The 6,838-nt window shown below is 36.2% G+C and overlaps 1 long non-coding RNA gene across 1 annotated transcript; it reads right to left on the bottom strand.

Moving 5' to 3' along the window:
- Positions 1-1,595, bottom strand: LOC123582266. The gene is made up of 2 exons (XR_006704293.1): positions 1,497-1,595; positions 1-1,237 (listed from the first exon to the last, which is right to left on the bottom strand). It is a non-coding gene; the product is annotated as an uncharacterized LOC123582266 (long non-coding RNA).
- Positions 1,596-6,838: the final 5,243 nt, after the last annotated feature.

Raw genomic sequence — 6,838 nt, 5'->3', positions numbered from 1 at the left:
TGAAAAGGATGAGCATTTTATCATTATCCACTCATTTTTAGGCAGTGAAATTTTAAAGGCCATCTCACATACAGTGGAAACAGAGCTGAAACTGTAGAATATTGACATAAGACAAAAGACCGACATAACAAAGTTCAAGGAGATTTTGATGACAAAAGCAAGTAGTCATGTGATCACCATAAATTGGTGGTAAAAGATTAATTGAAATCTTTGGTTGTGATCACAAAGAAAAACCCAGAATAAATATTGCAGACTAGAAAGAATCTGAGGCTGTTCCTCACGAGTCGTACTGCATAGGAATCTGCTCCTTTGGGATGTCACAAGCCTGTTGTTAGATGCACAAATCAGTCTGAATTCTTAATTTCATTTGCTAACTATCTTTAACTTTCTTGATTCTCCTATGAGTGTGGCAAAGCAATTTGGTGAAGAATTCTGCCACAAGACTTTCTCTGTGTTGCTTCTTCATGTAACTCTTTGTCATTAAATCTTCCATCTCTTCCAAAAGAACTTAATTTCCTGCTGCTGCCAGCTCATATTTTCCATCTTTACTTTCTGAGGAATTAAAATCAGGAGGAGAGTTGCCAGGGTCTCCTAAGGAGTCCCTATACCTGCTTTTCATTTTCAGGGTATAAGAAATGCCGATCTTGAATGTAATATGCTTACCATAATAAGTTTGTTGAAATGGTCCATGAATAAATTGGGACATTCTACATATCCTCATAGAACCTATGTATTTAAAAATGTAAAGAGAGTCTTTGAATGCTTACTTTCCCCAGCAAATTTATTTGGTATCAATTCTGATAGCTGGAGACCATGGTGGCCTCAGATGCTTAGTAGAGAACCTTTGGCCAGGCAAGTTATCTTTTTGTTCTGTGGACTCACAACTTTCATACTTCTTGACTTGGAACTGATTTTCTTAATCATTACTTTGTTTTGCTCTTTTCCTATCTTTAGTGTTCATCTCAGAAATTAAAAATGTATCCTTGGCTTATCAATGTCTAATATTAATTGATAACTGTACTCTTCTCCTGGTTAGTACAAGGAGCTTAAAACATTTGACTACATTTTCATTATTTCCAATCTACAGATATATTTTTGATGAATCAATATTTATTGAGATTTATTTACATGTTTGCAACTTTCTTTTCTCTTTATTCTTTTTGAAGATCCCCTTGATCTTCTCCAGTGATATTTCCCTTTTTTCTGGAAAAATCCTTTGCAAATTCCTGTGGGTCTCCTAAAGGTAAATTCTTTCAATTGTTTATTCATCTGAAATGTCTTTATTTTTTTATGGTTACAAATTCTAGATTAGCGGTTTATTTCTGACTTCTGCTGCTACTGTTAAGAAGTCACCTGTCAGTCTATTACTCCCTTGAAGGCAAGTTGCTCTATCTGCTTAAAAAAAATTTTTTTTTATTTTATTCAGTTTAACTATGATGTGTTTAGGTATGGATTTCCTTTTATTTATCCTGAGTGGTATTTATTGGAATTCTTACATCTGAAGATTGGTGTTTTCATCAGTTTGGGGGAATTGTAAGCCCGAATCTCCACAAATATTGCCAGTGTCCATTCTTTCTTCTTCATCTAGATGCCAGAACTTAGAATTTCTCATGGAATTCTTGTATTTTTACATTCTGTTCCATGCTTTCTACCTTTTAGGCTGCTTTCATGCTACATTCTCGAAAGTGTCTTCTGACCTATTTTCAGTTCACTGTTTCTCCAACTCTTTAATATGTTGTTAAAATTCTCATTAAATTCTTAATTTTGTTTGTGAAAATTTTCAGTTCTAGAATTTCAATTTGTTTCTTTTTCAAATCTGTAAAGTCACTTTTTGTAATTGGCAGTTTCCTACTGAAATTTTTAGAGCTTACTTTTCTTTTCCTTGAAAATGGTAAGCATAGTTTTTTTTTAATTTAAATTTTAGTTAGTTAACATACAGTGCAATATTGGGTTCAGGAGTAGAATTCAGTAATTTGTCACTTATATACAACACTCAGTGCTTATCACAAGTGTCCTCTTTAGTACCTATCACCCATCTAGCCCATCTCCCAGCCTCTTCCCTCCATCAACGCTCAGTTTGTTCTATATCATTACGAGTCTCTTGTGGTTTGTTTCTCTCTCTTTTCTTCCCCCTCTTCCCATAATATGTTCATCTGTTTTGTTTCTTAAATTCCACATGAGTGAAATCATATGGGATTTGTCTTTCTCTGATTGATTTCGCTTAGCATAATACATTCTAGCTCTATCCACCTCATTGCAAATGGCAAGATTACATCTTTTTTTTTTTTTTTTCAACATTTATTTATTTTTGGGACAGAGAGAGACAGAGTATGAACGGGGGAGGGGCAGAGAGAGAGGGAGACACAGAATCGGAAACAGGCTCCAGGCTCTGAGCCATCAGCCCAGAGCCCGACGCGGGGCTCGAACTCACGGACCGCGAGATCGTGACCTGGCTGAAGTCGGACGCTTAACCGACTGCGCCACCCAGGCGCCCCGAGATTACATCTTTTTGATGGCTGAGTGTTGTTCCATTGTATATATATGAAAATGGTGAGCATAGTTTAACTGTGTCTGATACCTATCATTATTTTGATTATTATTTAAAATTTTTTTTAAAAAACATTTATTAATTTTTGAGAGACAGAGAGGAGCATGGGTGGGGGAGGGGCAAAGAGAGGGAGACAGAGATTCTGAAGCAGGCTCCAGGCTCTGAGCTGTCAGCACAGAACCCAACCTGGGGCTTGAACCCATGGACCGTGAGATCATGACCTGACATGGACCACGAGATCATGACCTGAGCTGAAGTCAGATGTTTAACCGACTGAGCCACCTAGGTGCCCCTATTCTGATTATTTTTTATCACTGTTGGTTCTCTTTCATGATCTTTTTTCTCTTCATGCTTTAATGAATTGCTGGACATTGTGTTTGAAACAGTGTTTGCTGGAATAATATGAGATTCAGGTTGACATTTTCTTCCTCTAAAGCAGGGTACTAACAATGTAGGGTATACTTGCAAGCTCACAGCCTCAGATTTCATGGGATACTGAGATTTAAAAATGGAGTCTACCATCTAGACAAAGGCTGGTTTATTTTTGTTTTACCACTATTCTCAGGGTATAGCCATTTAGGGTCCCAAGTCCCTGTGTTGGGTGGGCCTGGAACTCTGACCACCTCCCTGTGACTAAGAGACTAATGAAAGCTACCTCCTTTAGACTAGAAACTGCTCAGAGAGAAAACCTTTCCCAAGCCTTGGAGTTTTGTTCTGTAATTCTTTATCATCTTGATATATCTTTGATATTTTAAAGAAAAATTTTAATAATATCTTTAGTCAAGATTATATATATATATTTTCTGAATGTGGTTGGCTTTAGTTAGTCTTTCACTACCCAAAACAAAAATTTTATGCATCCATTTTATTTTCTTGGTATCCATTTCTCTCCCTCCTTCTCTCTTTTTCTTTCTCTTTTGAAATATTTATAGAGTACTTTTTTTCAAAAGAGTATATGGAAGATAAACCTTCAGAATTGTTGTACGCCATTCTTTTGCTTTCATATTTGATTAGTAGTTTGATTACATACTAATCATGAATTGTTTTGAAGTCATTTTATATTAGACTTTTGAAGGCATGATTTCACTATTTTCAGCACTTATCACTGATGAGAAAACTAGCACCATTATGGTTTTTGTTTGTATATATGTACAGGAGGTCTCCTGTTTCCTAGGAAAATCAGTACCAGAAATGTCCATGTAATGCAAATCTATTTACATTGGATTGTTTGGAGGTACTGTTTTCTGATAAAAATAAATGGTAGCATGATATGGCATCTCCCAAGTTTTATTTCACTTTCCAGATTAATCATGAAGATAGTAATATCTGCAGAAGTATTTCAAGACTTTCCTCCAGGAACCTGTCTTCGATTCTTTGATTTACTTTAAAATGATTCTCCTTGGAAAATCCTTTCCTGTTATTTTCCTGGTTGATTTTCTCCTCATCCATTATTAACTGATCTAACTCTACTAATCCTCATTTAGCAATAGCTTTGTTAATGATTCAAGAAGCAACCCAAAACTTTCATCAACTTGATGAAATCTAACATTTTTTGGGATTTTGCATTTACTTTAAAATCAATTATGCTATATATGAATTATCATACATTTATTAAAATATTTATTTTATCATGTATTTATTAAAAATGCAATAAAAGACTGGCCAAAATGGACTGTGATGTGATTGATGAGGACAGATGTCATAGTGACAGGGGGATAGGTGGGTATTTGAGTCAGGACTAATTTTATAAATGGCCAGTCCATTAATGATATTTTTGAGGCATGACTGTGCTTCCCTATGAGATTTCATGGCTGTAAGAATGCAGGTAGTGAACCTATCAGACATCAAGGACCTTACGTAAATTGTTTCCATAGCCCTTTCCTGGAAGCTTCTAGGATAGTTGGTGTTTTACAAACTTTTATATGTATATTTCTATTTCTAGGTATTTGTCTTTTCCATTCATTGTGCTCAGCATCTACTTTCAGTTTGAAACCAGGTGTCTTCAATGCTGGGATGTTTGCCTCTGCTTTTATTTTATGTGGCAATATGATCCACTAATTGCCATCTTCTAGAAATTTTAATAAATCTCTGGTCTGCAGGTGACTCTCTTCTCTTTTTGGTGCTCTTATGAGTTTACTATCTTTTGTATCTCTTTACTGTAATTTTTACAGGAATTTTGTTAATAGTCTACCATATAGAACAGAAGCTTCAGTATCATGTAAATTAGATGCAGAGCACTTTATTCAATGGAAATAGCTACAACAATCTATTTTCATCTATCCATCTATACCAACTCACTATTAATATATATTAGGCTGTTGATGATTTTTTTTAAATTTATTTATTTTTTAATTAATATCCAAGTTAGTTAGCATTTAGTGCAACAATGATTTCAGGAGTAGATTCCTTAATGGCCCTTACCCATTTAGCCCATCCCTCTTCCTACAACCCCTCCAGCAATCCTTTGTTCTCTATATTTAAGAATCTTTTATGTTTTGTCCCCCTCCTTGTTTTTATATTATTTTTGCTTCCTTTCCCTTATGTTCATCTGTTTTGTATCTTAATTCATAAGTCATATGATATTGTCTTTCTCTAACTAATTTTGCTTAGCATAATAGCCTCTAGTTCCACCCACATAGTTGCAAATGGCAAAATTTCATTCTTTTTGATTGCCAAATAACACTCCAATGTATATATATATACACCACATCTTCTTTATCCATTCATCCATCGATGGACATTTAGGCTCTTTCCACACTTTGGCTGTTGTCAATAGTGCTGCTATAAACATTGGGATGCATGTGCCCCTTCGAAACAGCACACCTGTATCACTTGGATAAATACCTAGTGGTGCCTTTGCTGGGTCATAGGATAGTTCTATTTTTAATATTTTGAGGAACTTTCATACTGTTTTCCAGAGTGGCTGCACCAGTTTGCATTCCCAAAGATATTTTTTAAATGCTGTCCATAATTTTCGATATTTCCGATTTATAAATCTCCGTTTTCTCTGGATGCACATAGAAATTACCACAAATAAAATACTATTTTATCTTGAATAAATTTGTGTTCTATATCAGATAAATATTTCATTCTTTTTGAATGTGACAACCATTTGAGGACCAGTTAAGAGAAAATGGCTGTTTTGAGGGCCACATAATGAGAAAATTCAGTGTAAAGGCTTTTGACAGCCAGTCTGAAGAAATATGAAAATTCAGAGATAGGCCTCCACATTCCAGCACAATGCGAAGTAGACCCAGCAAAGAGAATATGGTAACTGCTGATACTGAGAAGCCCACACACTAAAAGCAACCAAATTTTCCCAGCATTAGGATTAGGCAGTCATCCACTCAGTGTTAGGGCTTCAACGTATGAATTTTGGTGTGTGGGGGGAAACAGACTTTTAATTCACAACATTAAGAAAGATTACATTGATCCAGACCTATGGAGTCTCCATCTGTGGACTCACAAATACCAGGTCTCAGATGAGGACTCAATGGAGAAAAAAAGGACCTTGAGCTAAAGATTTTCTTTCGAGAACCTCTCAACTGTGTCTTCCATGAAGACTTTTCCATTTTTGGATGGTAAAATACTTAAATTTTGAGATTTCACTGGCCAATATTTTTTTAAGTTTATTTATTTAGTTTGAGAGAGAGAAAAGCTCGTGTGCAAGCAGGGTAGGGGCAGAGAGGGGGAGAGAGAAAATCTCAAGCAGGTTCCTCTCTTTGAGTGCAGAATGAGTGCATGTGGGGCTCTATCTCACAACTGTGAAATCATGACCTGAGCTGATATCAAGAGTCAGATGCTTGATCTCGGGCTCTTTGCTGACAGCTCAGAGCCTGGAACCTGCTTCAGATTCTGTGTCTCCTTCTCTCTCACTGCCTCTCATGCTCTCTCTCTCTCTCTCTCTCTCTCTCTCTCTCTCTCTCTGTCAAAATAAATAAACATCAAAAAAAAATTTTAAGAAAAGGGGTGCCTGGGTGGCTCAGTTGGTTGTGTCCGACTTTGGCTCAGGTCATGATCTCACAGTTGTGAGCCCATGTTGGGCTCTGGCTGACAGCTCAGAGCCTGGAGCCTGCTTCAGATTCTGTGTCTCCCCCTCTCTCTGCCTCTCATGTTCTGTCTCTCTCTCTCTCTCAAAATAAATAAACATTAAAAAATTTTTTTTTCTAAAAGAGTCAGATGCTTAACCGACTAAGCCACTCAGGTGTCCCATTGCCAAGTATTCATGTAACTTTGGACATCATCAAAAGTTTTGATGAAATATTGGATTTAGGATATCTACTCTAGAGA

Source organism: Leopardus geoffroyi, chromosome B3 (genome assembly GCF_018350155.1).
Source record: "Leopardus geoffroyi isolate Oge1 chromosome B3, O.geoffroyi_Oge1_pat1.0, whole genome shotgun sequence".
Classification (NCBI taxonomy): domain Eukaryota; kingdom Metazoa; phylum Chordata; class Mammalia; order Carnivora; family Felidae; genus Leopardus; species Leopardus geoffroyi.
Note: the sequence above shows the minus strand (reverse complement) of the source record. Positions and strands in the feature narration are given on the sequence as shown.